Genomic DNA, 21,945 nt, shown 5'->3' with positions numbered 1-21,945 from the left:
TTTTACACCCTTTGTATCGCCTGGCAACACAAGCAGCCAAGTTCATCTGATTTAGCATCCTAAAATATTTTCCATCCTGCTCGCTCTGAACGTCCAGCGTTATCTTCTCAAAACAAGGCCACTGCTTTGAGGGCATAAATATGATGCCGCTTAACTGCAGCAAACAAGTTTGAAAGCTTAAGCGGCGGCGCGGCCGGCTGCGGCAGACCGCGCTGAGCGTCGGCGCAAGGGCCGGGCGCACCATAAGCGGCACAGCCCGCCGCGGCAGCTGCCTGCTCGGGAAGCGCTTCTGCAGCAGCTCCGCGGCTGCTGTGACTCGGGGACGTCGCTCAAATCCCCCTCGGGAGCGGAGCGGAGCGCGCGCTCGGCTGCGGTCTCGCCGCGGGCGCGGAGGGGGGGCGGCGCCGCGCAGCACCGCGCACAGCACCGCGCACCGCCCCGCGCACCGCCCCGCGCAGCGCAGCGCCGCCCTGCGGCGCCCCCTGGTGGGCAGCGGCGGCGCGGCGCGGTGCGGGGGGCGCTGCGGGTCTCATTCGGCCGGAGCCTTCCACAGCTCGTGCTCAGGGCGAGCGCGTGGAGCCTCCCCGGGAGGGTCCCGGCTTCAGGCCTTGCCGGTGACGCCGCCGGCTGGGCGCGTGGCCCTGGGCGCACAGCCCGCTTCGGGGGGTTACGGGGGTCGCGCCTCCTTGGCGCACTCGGGGCGAAGCCCAAATCTCCGTTTCTCCCTGGCTGCACCTTCAGCGCATGCTGGCGTTGCACAAGTCTAATTTGCGCTTTGACATCACCCCCGACGTCCTGGATCTAATTCTCAGTGAGCCTCTAGTGTTTCTAGTGTTTGCTTTAGCTTCTTGAAATATAAAATTCATTTCCTAATAGCAGGATGACTTTTGGTAATAACACATAATATCCAGGAATGTGCATTCAGGATAGAGCATTCCTCTTAATGCAATTCTTGCACAATTATAAGTTGTTTACCTTAAACATTATTCTGAGGAGTAATAAAAAAAGTAAAGAAAACCCTGGTTAATAACCTAAGCAAAACAATTATCCTGCTAAGACTCTTTATTGAATCATATATGCAAAACAGCAGGTTTTCATAACAGATGTATTTAATCTTGATGCAATACTTGGTTTTAACCCTGGAGTGTCTTGCAATTCAGGCAGAGCTGTGCTGCTTCTGGTGTGGTTGAATAGACGAGACTGAGCCAGAAGCCTCCGGAATAAGAAACAAGACTTTGCTGTTATGGGAGCCCCTCAAAGGTCTTGTTATTGTGCAATAGTAACTGTAATAATGAAGCCTTGGAAGATCGTTTATATAATAGTTCAATGGCTTGGTTAGTTTTTATAACTGTCTGCAATTGGTTTTTGGAAGCTCTCCCAGTGTTTATTGAAGTAAATGTCAGTACAAGACTATTGTGTTGTTTGTGCCATAGATACAAACTCTGGCAAAAGGTGAATAACCTAGTGGCATGCAGCGCTCCAGCGTTTTGCTCGTCTAGGGAAGGACAGCATCTGGCAGCTCTCTCCCTGCTCCCCTCTGGTTGCTATTCAGAGTAAAACTGCTTACATTTACTGGGCTTCTGCTGTCGCTAGTAGTAGCGGTCAAATGTCCTGGAGCACCACAAAAGCTCGAGTCTGTGGAGTCGTGCCAAAGACTGGAGCATGGAAGGAGAGAGATCAAGAAAAGGCTCCCACGAGTGAATGTGTGAGACTTTGCTGCATCGTGTCCCGTGATGTGGCGACGTATAAATAGACTGCTGGATCTCAGAGCTGGCAGAGCATTAGTGGGTCACCTAGACAATTTCCCTGCAACACAAAGGGATTGATTCTTCTTGCCGCATATTTATTAGGGCTTTATCGTGCTTGCTTTTGAATTCTGCAGTGGAGGAGTTTCTACAAATGACCCTTTTGCCCCCCAACTATTTCATATTCTAATTTTCTACTTTAATTTTCTTTCCTCATGTTGAGCCTAAATTCCTTTTCATTCAGTTTCCTATAATTGCTCCCAGTTATCCATCCTATCCCACCCTCAACACTTCCCTCCTCTCTGTGAAGCTGATACCTGTCAGATATCCATGGACTATTTCGTTTGGTCACAGACATACATATGCAATTCCTCTAATCTTCCCGCTGCCATCCCTTCCCTCAGGCTCTTCATTATTTTGCTAGCCCCGCTCTGAACTGCTTCCCATTTATCAATATTATTTTATAATGATTTCCGAACTGCACATGCTGCTGTACTGGCATTACTCTATGCGTTGTCCATGTACATAAATCCCACTGCGGTTGCATTATGTGTACGGACCTGGTTGATCCTGTTGTCTTAACGAAGGAAGCTCTCACAAGGGACAAACACGGGAATACCCTGTCCTGCCTTGTAATCATCTGCTCCTCAAATGGGACCACTGTGCATCAGATACTGCTCACAGTTAAATATTCACCTGCAATAAAACATTAGAGGCAAGCATGACTGATGAGGGAAGAGCACTGTTTTTCCCCATCATTTGAAAATCGTCTTCTGAAGCCTCTTCTGATGTCTGAGATCTTTGCTTATCTGGATCTTTTGCAGCCAGTAACAGGAGCTGCAATTGCTGAGACACAGCTATAAGTCATGTAGCTTTAATCACTATTTATTTTCCATCGATATTGCTTAGTTTAGAAGGATACAGTCTGTGCTTTCAACATGTTGGTCTCGTGCACTCTGGGGTTCTTGCTTTTACAGTGTTTTTTATGGCAGTAAAGAAATGTGATGTATTCCTGATGGGGTATGGTTTGTGCCTGTGTTGTTGTTTTAAGGACTTGTAAGCTTGTCTGGAAAATAAATAGTTAGAAAGTCTGCTAGTAAAATGCTTTTTGGGTAAGAACATTTTGATACATAAAACTTTGTCTGTCATCTCTTTGCTATAACATTCAGCTTTCATTCTGTAATGGGCAAGGAAGACTGCAGAAAGATATGTTTAGGAGTCTTTTTATAGCAAACAAATTATGTTAATACATAGAACAGAAAACAACTTTTAAAACCACTAAGTACTAGCAGTAAAATATAGTGACCACCAAGTATTTCGTTTCTGAAAATAGACCACTAGAGAATTACATTTCAAAATGTTTTGCAGACTGAGCGTGTTTCTGAAAAGTTAATCTTTAAAAGAACAAAAGAAAAGGCTTGAACAATAAGTCCACATGAAATAATTATGTAAGTAAATATCAGGCTAGTTAAGGAGGGAGCAAAACTTGAATGAACCTCACACAGCAGCGTTTTAAGAACAATAAGACAGACTGTGACTAAAATGGGTGGCTAGACTCTCCATCGGGGTAAATCATTGCCATTAAGTGAGGGTTTGGCCTGGGGTTTGTGATTACAACGTCTTGCTCTTTGCAGGTTGAAGTGCAGGATATGCTGTTGGTTGCTTACCCTCGCCTTGACCAAATTTAAGAAGAATCAGAGATGCTTATGTGTGGAAGAGAAGAGCTCCTGGGATATTGTTCACTTAACTGATGAACTGCTAGTGGAAGATGGCCCAAAGAATGTGCGATTCTACTGTCTGTTTGCCAGTTACTGTTGTTCATCTTTGGGCTACTTAACTTCTGTTCTCTCACTGCTTCTGAAGGTAGATGTGGCTGCTCTCAGCCATGACCTTCTCTGTAACGAAATGAAATGGGTGCCCTGTGGAAGGGAGGCGTCCTGCTGTCTGAGATTTGTCAATGTATTTTTTTTTTTTTGGTCATACAAAGACTAAGAAAGAAAATGGGCACCTAAGTACGCTCTGCAAGAGTCCTTGGTCCCCAGAACTTTGTCCTTCTCACTCACAGATCTCTGTCATCAGAGTGGAGTTGCATCATCTCTGTGGAGCTTCCAGGCAAGGTTGGCCACTAACTGCTGTTGAGGGTTTAAAAATCCAGAAAATTTTATCATTACAACATCCATGAATATACAGTTGCATTGTGTTTGGTTAAATGATCTCTTTGATCTTCCCAGAGAACCTAACCATAGTCAGCTATTTAATGAGCAAGGAAAGGAGTCTGAGAAGTCTTCTGACCCATCCCCTCAACCACTACAGGAATGACTACCTTTGTCATTTTAGTGGAAAGTTTTTTATCCTTTTCTTAAACACTTCCAGTGATGGAAGCTCCACAGTTTCTCCAATCAACCTATTCCAGTGCTTCCCTATCGCCACAAAGTTTTCTTAAAGTCTAGCCTAAGTATTTCTTGCCAAAGTTTAAGTCCTCATTGCGTCCTTCCTGAGAGTCCTCCTCTTTGACTCAACTGTGGATGTGGCCAGTAAAATATTTTCTTGTTTGAATGCCTTTTCAGGACTGCGATCATGTTGTTTCCCTGCTGGTCATCAATTCATTGGGCTAAGCAACCCCGTTTTCTCAGTCTTCTCCCACAGACCATGTATTCTAGTTGTCTGATCATTTCTGTCTTTGGCCTTTGCACTTTCTCCAACTGATCCATACCTTTCTTGAAGTTCAGGCCCCAAAGTGGCCTTGGTAATACAGCGGAGACCGTACTGACAGTGAATAGAACTGAAGCATCATCATATGTCCTACAGGAAATACTGTGTATACACTCCAGTATGATGTTTACTTTTTTTTTTTTTTGGAAAAACCTGAAATTATTGACCCATATCACTATAACCAATTCATGGGGTGCATCTGCAGACTTGCACTGGTGCTTCCTCCTTCTTGTGTTGTAATACATACCACCTGTCCATATTGAACTTCATCCATTCTTATTTCTGTTGTAAAGATCGTGTTGAATTTCAGTCTGGTTCTTTGATATATTTGCATTGGCTACCACATTCACATCATCTGCAAATCTAAACACGTTCCTGCAGATCTTTACTTCATGCATAAACTTGATAATGAGTTGTTGATGTTTGCCCTCTGGGTATGGCTGGACACTCAGATACCTGGATCTAGGTATCCACTTTGTTTGGCACCCACCCTGAAGAATTAGTCAAAGTCTATCTAATCTATAGAGCTAGAAGTGGCCAAGTACCCTGACTGTTCTACCTAAATCTGACCAAATCTGAGGCTCATTTATGCCTGAAAAATTATGTTTACTGCCAGTTCAGAATGGGAGTTACTGAAATCCCCTGAGGGCAAAAACACTGCCTTCTTTGGGAATTGGAAACAACCCGAGAGCCACTGTCTCATGAGATTTCCAGCTCATACGAACTAGCTTCTGTGTGAGTAGGAAGCACTGCGGTAAAAGGATCTGAAGATGAGAAGGGGCAGAAAACTTTTGAACCTGAAGTGCGAAGCAAAGCTCATTGAAGTCAATGGAAACTCTCTGACTGGTGGCTCGTGGCCATGTGGAGGCCTATTAAAAGAGCAGAGCAGAGAAAGAAAAATATACTGTTGAAGCAAAGAAGATTGGTAAGATAGGAGGGGAAAATATATTTCTGCAGAAACTTCAAGGGCTGTGGAAAAATATTCTTCCAAAGGCTACTTGGAACTATTTAGAGCAAGCCTCTTCCAGTTAAGTAATAACAATAGCACAGGGCGCAAAAGAGTGAGGGAGGGCGTAGAACAGAAGATCAATAAAAACAAATGAAAAATACAACAAATTAAACCAAACGAGCTGCTAGCTTTCTGAAACTCCAGGCTGTGTGGGCCAGCCTTTCCACATTTTAAGGTTTTTGTTTTGCAAGTTTTCTTTCTCCTGCCTGGGTAACGGGTACAGGGGAAACGCACAGCTGCCTTCAGCCCAGAAGCAGCAGCTCCGTCCGCAGCAGAGCGCCGAGGGTGGTGTGGATGCATTTGCAGCTCCGCGGGTCTTTGGGACCCTTTACTCGTGCATGAACACAAAGGTGCCGTAACGCTGCTGGTTTGGTGCAATTTCCTCTGTTTTCCTCAAGCAGACAAATACCATTCCTCCTGTCTTGTCCTGATGTTATTCTCCCTTGCTATTAAAAATGGTGCTGCTGAGTGCTTTTTGTGGGGCTATGTGTGTGCGTATGAGAGAGTCTGTCTGAGGGCAGAATTTGCCTGTGCTGCCACATTTTATTGGCAGCAGGATAACAATTGGAGGAGAATTAGTCCTTGGCTCCTGTTTGGTTTCTAATATTGTAGATTGACTGCTTGTTGCAATAATGAGAAATGCAAGTAAGCAGGCATCACATCAGCCCTTGCAGTCCCACTTTCTATTGCTGTCATCAAAGGGCTGAGGAAAGTTTGCATTCAGAGCAGTTTTTTACAATACACACACAGTATGTATTTGCACAATATTGTCTGGGAAATCCTGCACTGTAGATAGTGACTTATGGCTAAGGCATGATTTGGGTTTGGGCATTTTGGTCCAGTGGTCACGACTGGGTGGAACTGGAACCAGAAAGTCCAGGTAAGTCAGGAACCAGATTAACCACGAAAGTAAGGTGACTGGGAGCTGGGTCATGGCCAAAAAGTCAGAAAGTGATGTTGTACCGTCCTAATGTATGAAGCTGTTCTGGATTTAACCAGTAAACTGGAAACATCCTGACTCTCAGAAAACACTGGAACAAGCCCACAGGACTCTAGATATTCACACTTTGCAGATGATTCTCATTCATCTCTGCCTTTTTTTTAGTTTGGGGAAGTGGCAGCTTTGTACTGGCTAAAAATAGCTGTAGTTACAACCACTGAAATATTTTTGATCATTTTGCAGGAACAGAACTATTGCTTTTAGTCTGGATTTCCAGCTACTGAAGAGTTAGGGTTGAAATCTGGATGGGAAATTCCACGGTGATTTGCTGCAGTGTGGTATTTCATGAGGTGCTTTGCAGTTTACCAGCCATACAATAGGTTGGATAAAATGGATAAAGTGTTAAAATTAGCAATAATTTATAAAGAATTCTGAAATGGCACCAGTAGGAGTCCCAGAAACAGATCAAAAGGTTATGAAGAGTCTCTACAGTGGCCAAAAATAAAATATTTACACAACACAGGCTTTGAAAGCGAAAAACAGAGCAATATTTGATAGGAATAAGAAATTCATGAACCGGAAGTGGCATTTGCAACCTAGGAGGAACTTTCTGCTTACAAGAGCAAGGATTTTTTTCTTAATTCTTCTTGCTTTATTTCACTGCTTTTTGCTTTATATTGCTACTCCAGTCTGGAATAAAATGAAGCAAGGGATTATCACAAAATCTGCGCAGCACTTACAGCTCATGTGAAGTTTGAAGCAGGATGCAGAGAACAGGTCCTGAGCTGGTCTCATCTCTGGCTGAATTTCATTTCTAATGAACACACAAGATTTACATTTTACATAAGATGAAACACAGCAATGTTTTCTGATTAAAGGATCTGCTCTTGTTACTTGTATACCTAATTGTATATTTGATTTGGGCCTACAGTGAGAGGCTATTTTAGATGTCCAAGAAATACTGAGGTTTCGGAGCAGCATTTCAGACCTTCAGGAACACTTGGCAAACAGGTTATAAAATCTCTGCTCTCTGTACGAGAGTAGTCGCTCTATCCAGAGTGTTTTAGCATTGTCCTTCAACCTTGCTTATCACTATGTGTTTTTTTACCTAAAGGTTTTAGTGTTTTGGATCATGTGCATTTTCTGATATTGTCCTGGTGTTGTCCTTCAGGAATCTCCCTTTTTCTTCTTTCCCAAACCCAATGTCATGCAGCCTCTTCTTGTACCTGGGCACCTGACATACCCCACATGGCTTGGTAGAGGTTTCCTGGGGGATGGAGTGGTCTTTGAACTTGCTCCAGTTTCATATGTCTAGAAAAAGTCTTCAGTCTATGAATTGAAGTCCAATTTGCATTCTGTTTTTACAGACAGTTTTATTTTCAAAGCTTTGCTTTATATAATTTGTTACAAAGAGCAAGAAGCCATCAACTATAGTTAAAACTGAACCATTGACCATGAGGGAAGGAGAAGGCCCTTTAAGCTATCAGATTTCTTTAAGAAAGCAAAGTTAGTCAGAGTCATCATCTGGATTTTATTGGATTTATTTATTTCACTTCATTAATTTTTAAGGTTTGGTTGCAAAGAAATACATATCCTCTTTGGAACTGCGTAACTATCGGAATGAATATTTATCACATGATTCCCAGAGAGACTGGGTTTTGAAACACAATGTTGTAGCTATTACAAATTAATGAATGTTCTCTTAAATATTTCTGTTTTATATCTTTGCTGCCTTAAAGCCTTGCCAGTATAGGGGAAAAGAGAGCTTAATAAAAATAAGCAAATCGCTTTTCAGTTTGCTAGAAGAAATGATTGATTTCTCTGGACAGCTGAATGGCTCTTTCAGCAGTGCTGGGAAACCACTGCACGATTTCATGAGTTTCTGAATTGGACACTATGGTCTGAAATTCAGTCTTTTGCGAACTATCATAATCCAGCTGAAATCACCATAGCTTCACTATTTAGACTGGCTGATGATCTGTTCCTCTCTTCCTGAAAACGGGTGCTTCATTTTTTATAAACTAGGACTAGAAATCCCACCTCTTCTCCATGCGGGAAGGGGCACAGTCCGCAGACCCGCGTGGAGGAACGATGAACAGCGGAGGCAGGGAAATGCGGGGTGGCTTTGCTGCGGGACTCGGGTGAGCTAACCCAGCTCTGGGGGCTGAAGCGAGCTGCGCAGCGAAGCCACGTGGCAAGTCTCCAACGCTTGGAGGCCGAGGCTGGTGGTGGCATCTGGGGTTGGTCCCAGCTGCTGGGGCTCTGGCTCCGGCCGGCTCGCGTTTCCCTCCCTGCCATCAGCCCTGCTGCTGCCACGTGGTTGCTTCTGCCAGCTTTGTCCAGGGGACAACCTCCAGGCGAAGCTAGGGGTTGCAACGCCTAAGGCAACGGTGGCCCTTGGCTCCGGGGCGCGTGAGCTGGGTGCTGGCTTAGGGCGTTTTGCAGCAGCAGTGACGACCGTTCCTTGCTGGCAGCCAGCCTGGGGCTAGATCACAGCAGCAGCATGGTGATAAAAGACAGAGGGAAGCAAAAAATAAATGAAAGACGCTTGGACGTGTTTGGTTTGTAATCTAGTAGGCATCTATTTTCCCCAGTCTGGGAAATGCTTGACTCTGCTTGTCCAGCCTAGGATGATCTTGAAGTGGCTGAATATTTGCCGGTTAGTAATGAGCAGGGAAGAAGGGGCGATGGGAAGCAGTGCTGCTCGGGAGTGTGTGTCTGGGACCCCAGGTGCCCTGTGCTCGGAGGGCACCCCTGTCGCTGTTGCAACTATAAACCCGTATTTTGAAAAATTTAGCTTGCTGTTTTAGTTCTGCTTAAGATTCTCCATGTTGCAGTTGCCTCACTCGATAATTCAGAAATTATTTTTCTGCTAAACGTTCACGTGCTCAATGCAAAAAAATATTTGAATCTAAGAGACTTATTTCACTTTTCTTTTTATATGTTTGATTACATTTCAGTGCAGGTCAAAGCGAGGTCCAAAGACGCACAGCCTGCTGTGCCATGTACCAAGAGTACTCTTAAAGTGACTAGCTAGATGCATTGTGATCAGCTGTAACTAATGGAAGGCGTATCCAGAGTTCTTACTAGAGAAATAAGAGAGCTAAATATAGAGGTAAGCAGACTCAAGTTACAAATTTTAAAAGTTTCCATTGTTTACTTATCTAATTAAGAATCTATCTCCATATAGACACTTGTACAGCAGGTACAAATATGTCAAGATGTCTATCTTTGTTCCACTGTACGTTTGCCAGTCGGTCTCTATACATAGCAACATAAAACGGCTTGTATATCCTGCTGCCTTTTGAAACTTGCAGAAAATTACCAACAGTTTCTTTTCTCTAGTTTGCTCAAATGCTTGTGGTTAGATATTCTGAAAGCAGAGAATTACAAAAAAAACAGAGAGACAAAAAGAGAGAAGATTTTGACACTTTGAAAATTAGTTGCTTGATTAAAAAATGCTTTCTTAATAAGTCAGGACGTTATTTTGATTCTCAGCCTCTGCTTGGTGGATACCGTGAAATCAGGCAAGATTGCTGCTAAAGGTTCAGTCGGTTTTTGGGGAGTCCATCGGCTGGGCTGGAGTCACGTTCAGCATGTGGCACCCGACGGCTAGAATTTGAGAGCGATGTGGTGGGTTTTAGAGAGCAGAGCCAGACTAGACTGCATGTTTGTTACCAAAAAGTCCGGCTAGAGTAAATGAAGGTTTTGCTCAGAGCGCACAGTGACCCACTGCATCTTATTAACTGTCTCAAAATCCAAAATGTAAAACAAACTGAGAGGAGAAGATGAAAAGAAAATTCATTATTAGGTTTAAGAGGGCTATTCCTCATTAATATTTTTTTTTCAAATAAGAATCAAAACTTTGCATAGCAGCACTTAAACATAAGAGATTAATAAAAAAGGGGAAATGTCCTTAATGAAATCATACCCAATGAACATAATGAGCACAAATCATATTTAATAATTGAGTCCTATCTAGGAATGGGTTTAAAGTGGTTAAAGCCTGAAATTAATTTGGCTTTGTTATCTCCTGGTTAAATTTGATTCTTTTCCAGATTGGCCATTAATATTCAAAAGCTACGAAGAGCATAAGCACACCTGGCCTTATTCTTTGTTAAAACACCCCGGCAAGAAGCGTGAATCGCTAGGGGTAGCATTCTGAATGTGACAGGCAGTTCATATCAGTACTTGAAGACTCAAAGGAACAAAGATCTGCAATGTGTTATTTTAAACGATTTCACTTTGAAAGTTGTTCAAAAAGGTCCCCAAATTAGTATTCAGTGAAAAAAAAACCCTTCATATCCATGACTTTATGATGCCGTAGTGCTGCATGTGAGTGAGCAGCGTTCCTTTTTTTTTCGCTGCTGTGTCGTGTAATATTGCAATAATTCAATATTATTTCTAGTTATGAATCTACTGCAGTTTCTTATTCTTGATACTGCTAAGTTTTATCTTATGCATATTTTAATTATAAAAGGCCATTACTAATGATATTGGTATGAATTACTACAGAAAAGTTAATGGCTTAATCCTGATATCTTTGAATAAATGACCGGGCAGGGTTTCAGTGAAAGGAGGATCGTTCCTGCTTTCTTTTGTAATTTATAGCCCTGATTCAGGAAAACTTTTAACCACAGACATTAAGTTAACCACCCATTTAAGTCCCAGTGACTTCAGAGTAATTTCAAGATCAGACCATTAGCAATATATTGCTGTGTTAATATTGACTCATTTCTGTCAGATGCACCAGAATAATAATTAGAATTCAGCTGTCAAAATTCATCCAGTTTTGTGGAAGAAAAAAACTTTGCTAAATTTACTTTTCTTTTTACAAAAATTTACAAAAATTAATATATAAAATTATGAATTTATCTTAAAGGGTTCCAGCTCAGACATGAAGATAAACACAGTCCCCAGTCTTTTAAAGGGATAATTCTTTGATGAGCTTCTGTTCCTCTAGCCTTGTGCTCCGTGAAAGGTGGACCCATGCATCAGGTATTGAAGGAACTTGGAGCTTTTTTTTTGGTATCAAACTTATTGGTTACCCAAAGGAACTTAAGAAAGACTTTTGCAAGCATAAGTTAATTTATGGCTAGTCCAGGTCTGAAATCCCAGTTGTTGTTTAACTGGAACTGGCTAGCCCTGTTTTAGAGAATTCTTCTTTTCCTTGATTGGTCGGATTTAATTTTAAATTTACTTCCATGTATATTACAGCACGGGAGATGAAAATTTGCTTTCTGCAAGCATTCACGCTAGTGGAAGTGGCTCACACAGATGTCAGTTGAAAAAATAAATCCGAAGACCCCATGAGAACAGGCAGAATCAAACGTTAAGAGGGTTGCACAGCATCGTCTTTGGTGAGTGTCTGTCGCTGTGACAGAGCTGAAGCCTTCCTGCATTTCAGTCTGCAGCCCGACCCAGGTGAGATGTTTGGCTCTGAAGGGCCCTGGGTTTTTGCAAGGAGCTCACCACCGCTCCCTCACCGGCCATGGGTTTGGTGTTAGTTCCAGGCGGGTTTTCTACAATCAGCAGTCTTGAATGTCTGACCCTGTGCGGTGCTGAGCGCTTTTGCCCACCAGCTGGGGTTACCCACCACTTTGCAGGACAGACCCCAGAGAAGAGGTTCAGCAGCTCTCCTGGTGGTGGCTTGGCGTGGTGTTCTCCTGGCAAGGGATTAAGGTAGTCATGTTGTCTAAGGGCAGCATTCCTCCTGGAGAATAATGTCATGTTCGTTGGATACGTATGCAGAACTGCCACTGCTTTCAGGGGGATCTCTCCATGTGGATCCAGTCTGGGCTATGAGAGAGGTGATGGCGTGGATAAGTGATCCACGGTTTTGAGGAGACTTTTGCCTCTATTAATGTGCAGAAGCAGCTCCATGTTCCAAATTATTCACTTATTAAACTGTAAAATGAAACTATGAACCAACTATATTCCCTGGTAGGACTTTGATTTAGCAGAGCTCTGGAAGGCCTTTTCCTTGGTGGAGTTTTTGGAAAAAGTTAGTTTGCATCAGAATGTACAGAAAACTGAGGCTTAGGGTTTTGTGTATACAGAAGTACCACAATGTGACAGGAGAGGTGGCTGAATGGAGTAGGAGATGTAAGTATTTGAGACCAAATGTACACGCTGAAGTCTGAGATCTGCTTGTCACAGGGAAGAGGCCAAGCAGGGACTTCTGGTGAGATCTTCCTTTCACTTTTAGAAACCTTGGCTAAGAATGAGCCACTGATCCACAGATGACTGAACTCTGCGCCGGTCGATCAGTCAACTGGTTAGACTTTGTCCGAAGTCACAAGTAAAAAGAAGTTTGTAAGGGTCAACCACTGAGACTGGTGGAAGTACAGCACCATTGACTGGGAGGCTCTGTTGCAAGGGAGACAGGATTTCCATAAAAATTTTGGCTAAAAGCTTTGGCAGAGCAGTTTGGAAAGTGTTACAAATGGGTACAATTCTTGCCAGCACTCCTTAAAGCTGGGCTAAATGTCAGGGGTCCTGTCCTCTCTTCTTCTAAGGATCTACCCTCGGCTTTCGTAGCACTCCCACCCAAATCTATTCATTTTTCTTACCACTGCAAAACAACTTTAAATGCTCATGCTCACACTGAATCCTTTTTGTCCCAACATGGATATAGCCCTTAAAAGCTGTTCCTCACCTTGGTAGTGTGGATCACAACTCTCCCTCCTTGCCACCACCACAAATACATGGAGGTCCAGCATTTTCCTCCCACAGCCAAACCTTTTCCGGTCCCTCCTGACTCTCCTAGCTGGAATTTTCCCTATCAGGCTTTCCAGCTCAGAGGGGCTGACAAGCAAGGACGCCGGCATTGCCCCGGCTTCCAGCCTGGAAGGAGACGGCAGGCAAGGCTTCGAGTCGTGCTCCTCTCCCAGGCTTTCTTCAGGGGTCAGTCCTACCTCCTCACTGGGTCCTGGTAGGATCAGCCTACTCTGATCCTTATTTCAAAGGACCGGTGACCTAACAACACTGCATTTCCCTGGACTTACAGCCTGCCACACGGTCGTCAGCCCAGCATTGCCGCCGGCATGGGAAAGCGTGGTGTGAAGCTCGAACAAAACCAAGACGGTTTAAGACATTTTCTTCAGCGTCTGGTTTCTTTCACAGTTGATCCGTTGGGTAGTTTTGCTAGTGAAAATCATAATGAGGGAAAGTTTTAATTCGAACAGTCAAACAGACAAAAGAAAAAAAAAAGAAGAAGAATGATCTGGAAAAAAATCCCCCAGACTCCTTTTGCCTGCCATGCAGCATGAAATGGAAATAAAGGTGGCCACTGCCTGTACTCGACAACGCTGTGACATGTGATATTTTCAGAGGTATCTCGGGAACATCTACCACATTTTACAGCATGTGAGGCATATCATCTGGAGCCGTTTTGATCTCCTGTAACCTGTTCACAAATGCATATATTTCATAACAGGCCCCGTGCGTCGATAAGGATCTTTGAGCTTCTTCTGCGCGGTATCTGCAAACAATTCAAAGCTGTTCCACACAAACAAATGTGAGAACCCCCTGACCACAGACTGCCTTTAGAGCAGACCAAGATTTGATGTTACTCATATCTTCCAGTACCTGTCAGAGTTCAAACAGGAAACCTGGTTTTTCCTCTAATGTCAACAACTTTTTTTTTTCTGAACAGGCGTTCGGCAGCAGGCTCACACTCGAGCAGTGGAAGTCCTGTATTTCTTCAGGACAAACAAGTGCTTGCTCTGGTACGTCATTGGTGACATTAACAAGAGCTGAATATGTGGTTTTCGGTGATCCTGTGGGTGCTTCTATAGAAACGGACATACTGGCTTTGAACAATCACACAAGAAAGGAATTCATTCATACAGGATATAGGTAACGCAGAGCGGAGGACTCACTTCAGCTAGCGCTTTGCTTAGGAAAGGTCAGAAAAAAGTGAGTGCTCTTTCTTTGGGTAGTGCTGTATTTTGTGCTTACCTGGTGGCACTTTTCATCGCTTCGGCGTGTTTGTCGTTTGTACGCTATCCTGCTCGCAGTGCTTCACTGGTGTAACACGAGAAGTTTAAATAGAATAAATATTTGCGTTTACCAGTGAGGAAGTTTCATTTGAGCATCTCAGCTATTAATTAATTGACATGTCCCCCCAAGGCATGCGAGTAGTCTGATATCCAGGTCGGGGATTTGGCCATAGCCACTCATGGATTTTTTAGCACTGTTGGGAACAGAAATTAGGAATCGTAGCTAACAGATATCCCCGCTAAGCAGTACGCATTACTTACCTTTCATAATTCTAATTAATAAATGTAGTTAAATTTGAAACTCTCAGCACTTTTCATTCCAGGACTTGAAATGCTTTAGTAACATTTAACTTCACCTCCCCATGAATGTGGGAAGTGAAGAAATATAGGACAGCCAATAATTCCTGATATCAACTAACGTTTGTGACGGAAAACATTGACTCTACCAAGAAACCTGCTAGCTTTGAGGATCATTTTTCGTGTATGATTTATGCTTGACAGATGCGAAAAATATCTCAAATGCAGCTGCATTGCGAAAAGCAAACACAGGCGTTTCCATGACTTTCATCTCGCTTTGTATTTATGTCATTATAAAACATGCTTCTGTGGCATGCATAATCAAGGGGCAGAACATCTGGTAAAGTCTTGTTACAGCAAAAGGTCCTTAAAGTAAAATATTGTAGTCGTCTTCTTTTTTTAAACAATAACAAACAGCTGGATAATATTGTGACTAGTAACAATACTTGCTGTGAGTGACACACGCTAAAATGATGGTAACAGGCTGACAAGACCCACAGCTCGGCTGATTCATAAAGGGGTCGAGGAGTTTCTTGCTGGCTGGCGCAGAAGAGCTTATAGGCACCTCGGAGCTGCTCGGCAAAGCGTCGGGCAAAACGGCACTCGTGAGCCCACAGTCACCCTAGAAATTACACAGCCCAGTAATGTGCTCTTGTTTGCTCTTCATTTTTAAGTTTCCAGTAGGGTTTCTACCCAAATGATTAATTTAGTTTGATTCTGTCGCAGTTTTTCCAGTACCCATTTCAGGATCCAAGTGCTTTATTTAAAACCTGACATGTAAACGCTACCAGAAAATTGCACTGGTGTGCTGTTTGCGTAGCTTGGTGACAGTATTCACCCTGCTCCCACGGCTCAGCTGCAAAGCTGAAGAGGCCTTCAGCCCTCAGTCCACCTCTGCCTGAAATGCCCCTAGTCAGGTGGCAAGAAAAGGGGGATCAGCGGCTGTAGAAAGGAATTATTTGCATTCGGTAAAAGCAATGTTTCTAATTTTCCTTCTAACTCTTAATATTCCATGAGACCTCAGTGAAAAAAATAATTCCAGGTATGGCTCAGTTACTTATAACCCCGATTCAGCAAAGCATCTAAACACACAGGGTATATGGCTAAAGTCAAGTATTTAATATTAGAAATGACTATTAAAGCACTTACAAGCTTTTTATTGTTTGCATCTTGCTTTACAACACATCTTTATGCGTCCACTCAGCAGATAACCCACATTATCCCTAGGAACTGAACCCACTGAGTGCAATTCAGCTAGGGCCGGGGCTAAACTGGAGGATTCTGGTGCGCTAATGCTACTTCTGAAAATATGTCTGGTTTCCTTTGCTTCAGGGTGACGGTACCCAGTTTGGCAAGAGACAGAGCGCTGACTGTGTGAGCTGGCTGCCATGATCTGGATGCTAATTAAATGGGTCACTTCTTGGATGTTTGCATTTCAGAAGGCACCTGATGCTCCGTGGATGCCACCACGTTCCGCAGCACCTTCAGGAAAGTGCTTCGGGAAAGCGCTACTGATCCTCTTCAGGGATGTGCTAAGGTGCAATTAGGTATGTTTAAGTAGCTACAGACAACTACTGTTAAAGGCAAACTGAGCTTTACCCAGTAATTGTAGGTATTATTGTTTCCAGTATGTAAATAACAACTGCATACAGCGGTATATATTTTTCTAGTTATGAAGGCTTGCTAGTAATTGAGTTATATGTTGTTGCTACTAACCCTTATTTCAGGGGGCAACAGATATATTTTTGCTTTTTTATGGATTCTAAGTTGTATAAATAAGAGTATTGATTCCTCTGTAATATTCAGAAAAATAAACGAGTTCACCTCGGTGGAGATTAGCACGTGCATCAGGGGCACGTGCTCCTGTGACACAGCGCATATAGCAGTTTTGATAGACATATGCATTTGGATTTATGGCAGGTTTTTAACTGATCGCACAGGCCTATGGAAAACACACCCTCACACCCCGTAGAGTGGGACAGCTTGCTAACCCCGGGGATCTTTGATGGGTGCCACCATAGACTTTGAACTTCACCAAACTCAATTTCCCACCGCGGTGGGCAAAGCTCTGAGAAGCCAAACAGGTGTTGGAGAAACTCCTGGTTTGTAACTATGCTTCATGCTTTTACCTGGGTCATTGCAAGTGCAAATGGGCCTGGGGCCGTGTGGTGGTGGTCCTGCGTGGTGGTGGTCCTGCGTGGTGGTGGTCCTGTGCGGTGGTGGTCCTGCGTGGTGGTGGTCGCGCGTGAGCCGGGGCTCCGCTGTCATCCTATTTAAATCAGAGCATTTATGCCGGAGCGAAGGCGCTGCTGTTCTGGAGCAGTGTCTGCATGGAAAGGCAGCCGCCCGTCCAGCAAATTTCCCTGCCACCTCGGGGCCCGACGTGCCCTTCCGCGTGCTCATGGCTCCTTTCCCAAAGCCCCATGCGGTACCTGCAGAGCTGTTAGTGCCTACAATTACAGAGCGCCCTTCGTTCGTTCACGGCAATCACGGTGCCTTTTGCAGATGGGGAATTGAGACCAAGAGCCGGGAAGCAGCTTGCTGGGGATCCCACGGGATGCTGGCAGCAGGGAGGTGCGCGTCTGTCTGCTGCTCCGACCGCCGAACCGTCCCGTCTCCTGCTTGCAGGCGCGAGAGTCTGCAGACGCCATGGATTAGAAAGTGCTGCTAAAGCAAGGGAGCAGCGACTAGACTCCGCTGCCAGACATGCAAAAATAAACACCAGACAAGAGGCAGTATCATGTAAATGAGCTTTTTAAGGCTTCGGCTTTAATAATCTAAGGTGCTATTTAGAACAGGCAGGCAAGGAAATGTCTGGGGTTTTTTTTAAATGAAATATGATTTTAACCAGATAAAATCTCTTTAATTAGTCTGAAATTTTTGCTTATGTTTTATAACAACATATTTCCATGTGCATGCCAGAAAGTTGGGAAAACATGGAAAGTGCTGATGGCATGCGGCGGTCACTGCTTGGCTAGAGCAGAGTATTTTAATGAAACCAGGTAAAGGCCAGCTTGTAGGAAACATTTGTCTGGTGGTCCCTTTCCTTTGCTTTGTCATCTTCCACTGCACTTCTGTTTTGGGACAGAATAAACGAGCCCATGTTTGAGAATCAGGTTGTTTATATAATGCAATATTTAAAAGATTTTTGGTTTTCTTAAATGAGAGCTATATGTCTGGGCAGATAATCATCATCTTGGTAGCACCGGTTACAGTAACGAAGCACTCCTTTCCTTGCGCGCCAGCTTGGGTCACTACGGGAAACGGTTTCCTGCAAAACAGCGATCCTTTTGCACTCAGTTTGCCCCGACACGGGGACCTTTTCATACGGCTGTTCAGCATCGAGGTGGTCCTCAGTGGAATTTGGGAATCTACCATAGTGCAAACGATGGTTGTTACTAGTAATAAAAGTGCAAGAGCGCTTCAATCGTACGTACGCCTGGGCGACTCGTGGTGAAAGGCCGAGAAGCCCTCTCCCGTCCTGCCGAGGGCTCTGGCACGCGCGAAACGCACCCTCGCGGCGCGCGCTCACTTCCTTCCCGCGCCAGGGCCGGGCGAGCACCGCGCTGGTGAAGAGCACAGCCTTGCATATTTTCCATCTAACTAACCACAGGCAGTTTGTTTTTAAGCGCTTCAGTTATTGCTCTGTGGTAGGGAATAGGCTGCGTAGCCCGGTACCTCTTCTACCAGCTTCTCTGTTTTAGACCTCAAAACGCCGAAAGGCTCCAACGTTGGGAGCTCTGCCCTTGCCGGGGACCCGTTTTGTCCCCGTGGTGCAAAGTCCCCAGTGAGATGCAAAGAGAGTCTGTTTTCTCCTCTCGAAACTCTGCCTTTAGTCTTTAGGGTGTTTTCCCTGCATCTCTGGTTGCTTCTCCTCCTGCAAGGCTCCTGGCCACCAGGCTTGGCTGCCATGGCTGAGGACACCTTTTCGTTGGTGGCACATGGGCTGGGGAGGCCCACCAGCCTGCTGGAGCAAGTCCTCACATCCTCACGCTAGGCCTGGAGGAGCGAGCGGTGGGAGGAGGTGACACTTCCAGGGCTCAGCGCACGGCTGCCACGGCCGCGTGGTTGCCGCCGGCTGGGAGCAGCGTCACCCACGTGCACCCTCGCCACCCTTGTCTTCTCCATCTCTTAAACACCTCGTCTAATGCTGCTTGTGGTGCTGAGACTAGAGTCACTCCATCAGCTTCGGCGAGGATTCATTGCAGTGGCCACGTGTGCCTCAGTTTACCTATCTGTAAAATGGTATATTTTCTCATTAGGTTTTTTGGGCAGGTAAAACACGGTTTTAAAGCTGCCGTGAGCTTTTCAGGCGACAGGTAGCAGGGAGTGGAGACGGTTATAAGCTCAGGTGTTACTTTGAACAGTGAGACAACTTTTTTGAGGCCTATCAACTACAAGATAGCTGCACGAGTGCCGGAGTGGGGGGGAATTCAGAGAAATCTGCCCAGAAAAACCACATTTTTGGGATCCATGCTCTTACGTTGCCTCTGACTCCTCACACTAACAACCTTGTGGTGTGCCTTTGGTTGAAACCGAGTGGAGAACACAAAAGAAATATTATAGCAGAAAAAAACCCCAAACCCTCCTGGTTAAAACACAAAGCAGCCCAGGCTGATTTTCTTTTCTTTCTGAATTTCTTTGCTGCTTTTGTTTGTGAGATGAGAGTGGGTGGTTGCATGTACAAGCAGCCTTTGGTCCCCGTTTTTGCTGAATACAAACAAAGCCGGGCAGAAGGCAGAGCATCACTGCCCAGTCCACCACCGCATCCCACCCCTGCCGCTGAGCTATGCCAGCAGAACCGAAGGTGAAGATTTCCATGATTTCCATGAAGATTTCCGTGCCCCCTGGTTTAAGCCGGGTGGGAAACACTAGTGAGAGCAAGTGTTAAACAGGGGTTTTGGCAGCTTTTGTTCTCCGGAGATATATGATTTTGGAAGAGATGAAACCTTGACTTTCCAGTCAGAGATCTTATTTGCTTGGGTAAGGCTAGAGCCGTGCAAATAAATGCAATGTAGAATGAGAGTGACAACTGTCAGCGCTGGATATTTCACACGCACTGTAAAACTGAAACCTGTTTTTTTTTTTGGAAAAATTCACTGATTTTTTTTTTCCATTCAGAAATGAGTTATTTTCAAATAAAGATATGAGGCTCTGTTTAGAAATGAGTAAAATTTGTCCCGTCTTTAAGCAAAGGGGATTTGCAATGGGAATATCTCAGTTTGTGCAATGACACGTTTGTACACATCTCTATGTGAAAACTTCATTTTGTGAGCTTGAGAAAGGAGAAAACCAAAGCTACGCAATGGTGTTTGCAAAATCACCTAAAAGTGAATCGTGAAGATGCTTCAGAAATACGCTTCCCGGCTGTTTTCAAAGCCAGAGAAAAAAGCCTTTTCCTTCTAAAGGCTCTAAACTGGATTTTTGTAATTGTTTTTTCCTTTGCATTCAAGTCCCTTATGGGACTGCAGGAATATTTCATTGCTATAGGACCACTTGCCTTGCTTCTTTTTTGCTCCGTGTTACACCGCAGCAAGCTGAGGGTTAGCACAAGTCTGATCTGCAGTTTCAAAAGGGTAAAAACAGCAGGTCACAGCATGCCTAGGGATTTTTAGAGAATCTGGGTATTGTAGTTTTCTTTCAAGTTAGGCTCTGTCTCATGTTTTAGCTGGTGTTTTGGATGGGAGAACTAGGGTAACAAGACAACCAGCCAAATGTAAATGAGCCCCTGTTTTTATCTGTCATTATTTGATCAGAGATGACGAAGATGATTAAATGTCAAGAGAAAGTTTCTCCTCTGCTACCGACTTATTGAAAAACTTGCATTCTCTCCAATGCATCGTTTAGGTGATTAATATAAAATGAAAGACATATCCACTATGTTATGATTCACTGCTTTTATAGATGAAATAGGGAGGTATACCTCTCATTCTCACCCCCCCCAAGCACAGGACAGTGGCTAGGGAGCCTTGCGTAGGCATAAATTGCCATTTATTACAAATGTTTGTCCAGGAAACAAACCAAGGTGCCCAGTTGCAGTCCGATTCCTGCTTATCAGCACGGGTGCTTACAGAGTTCATGCATTATCTGTAGCCATTCTTTTTTACTGAATTACTGAATTCGGCATTACTTAATGGACTGTCAGTGTTGCCAAAGCGTTTCTATGAAGTTGCTGCAAACCCGTAGCTTGACACAGGCACGTGTGCTGTGAAAGCATTGCAAGGGAAGTCCTCAGGCAGCTCAGCAGCAGTAGCTCCTGGACACAGGCTTGTGCCATGCAGCTGGGGGCCAGGGGAAGAGCAGGTAATACAACCTGCCCCATGGAGCAGGGCCTTGGAAAGGCATCATCTTCATTCAAGAGCTACCGATGCACCCAATAGCCTGGATTGCACCAGAACTCAGAGGTTGTCAGAGATGCAGGGGAGTCGTCACAGATAAACTCCATTTACCTTCATTTATCTGCCCCTAATGAGGGCCATATGGAGCTTCCTCACTGTGCACCAAGCAGGTGGGTTCACTCACGTTTCTACTGATCACTAAACCACCACCTCCTGGTGCTCATGACCTTGACATTGGTTAAGTGAAAGCTCGTTCTTTACAAACAAGAAACGCTAAAGCCTTCCTTTCCAAAGGACATTTTAGGTTCACAGTGGTGCTCCTGCTGGAGATGGGGCTCTCTCCTGGGCAGTTGAATTTCTGTGGGCACTGTCCCCATCTAGTGGCATCTTGCAGTTGGTTTGCAGGGGCAGCTGTTGCCCTGTGCTCCTGCGGGGTTTGCCCAACAAGTGCTCTTCTCCCACTTATCAGTACTGGCTTTACCAATCTGCAAGTTAAAAAGTCCGCAAGTGTGGTTGCAGCATTACCTAACACATTTTTCTGTTGTTGCTGTTAGGGAGCAACTCTGCTGGATCAAAAGAGGACAATTTTCATGGTAAGATGCCCGTGGTTCTCTTTGGAAGATGGGAAAGTTGTGTTTAAACCTCTGGCTTTGGGTATTTTGGCGTGGGCGGAAAGGCTTGTGGGAGAGTTTCATGCTCTCAAGAGCTTGGACTACTGCAAGTGGAAATGCAGTGAGTTGTGACCGACCAAACTAATCTCTGGCAACAACAGAGTGGGGATGGGTGTGTGTGTTAATCATATGGCCACAATTATGTTATTTAGTGGTTTGTTTCAGTTCACGGAGGAAACGCATAGCAAAGGCACCCCCTACTTGCTGCTCAGGTCTCTCTGCCATCCCCT

At 44.5% G+C, this 21,945-nt stretch overlaps 1 protein-coding gene across 1 annotated transcript in view; it reads left to right on the top strand.

Annotated features, from left to right (window-relative positions):
* Positions 1 to 16,176: 16,176 nt before the first annotated feature.
* VDAC1 (voltage dependent anion channel 1) overlaps positions 16,177 to 21,945 on the top strand; it is a 57,056-nt gene continuing 51,287 nt past the window's right edge. Inside the window, exon 1 of the mRNA XM_026063488.1 lies at positions 16,177 to 16,253. The gene's annotated coding sequence lies outside the window, so the exon portion shown is untranslated. The remainder of the gene's footprint in view (positions 16,254 to 21,945) is intronic.

The sequence above is a fragment of the Apteryx rowi genome, unplaced genomic scaffold (assembly GCF_003343035.1).
Source record: "Apteryx rowi isolate R43461 unplaced genomic scaffold, aptRow1 scaffold_2, whole genome shotgun sequence".
NCBI lineage: Eukaryota > Metazoa > Chordata > Aves > Apterygiformes > Apterygidae > Apteryx > Apteryx rowi.
The sequence above is the reverse complement of the archived record's forward strand: the minus strand, read 5'-3'. Positions and strand labels throughout refer to the sequence as shown.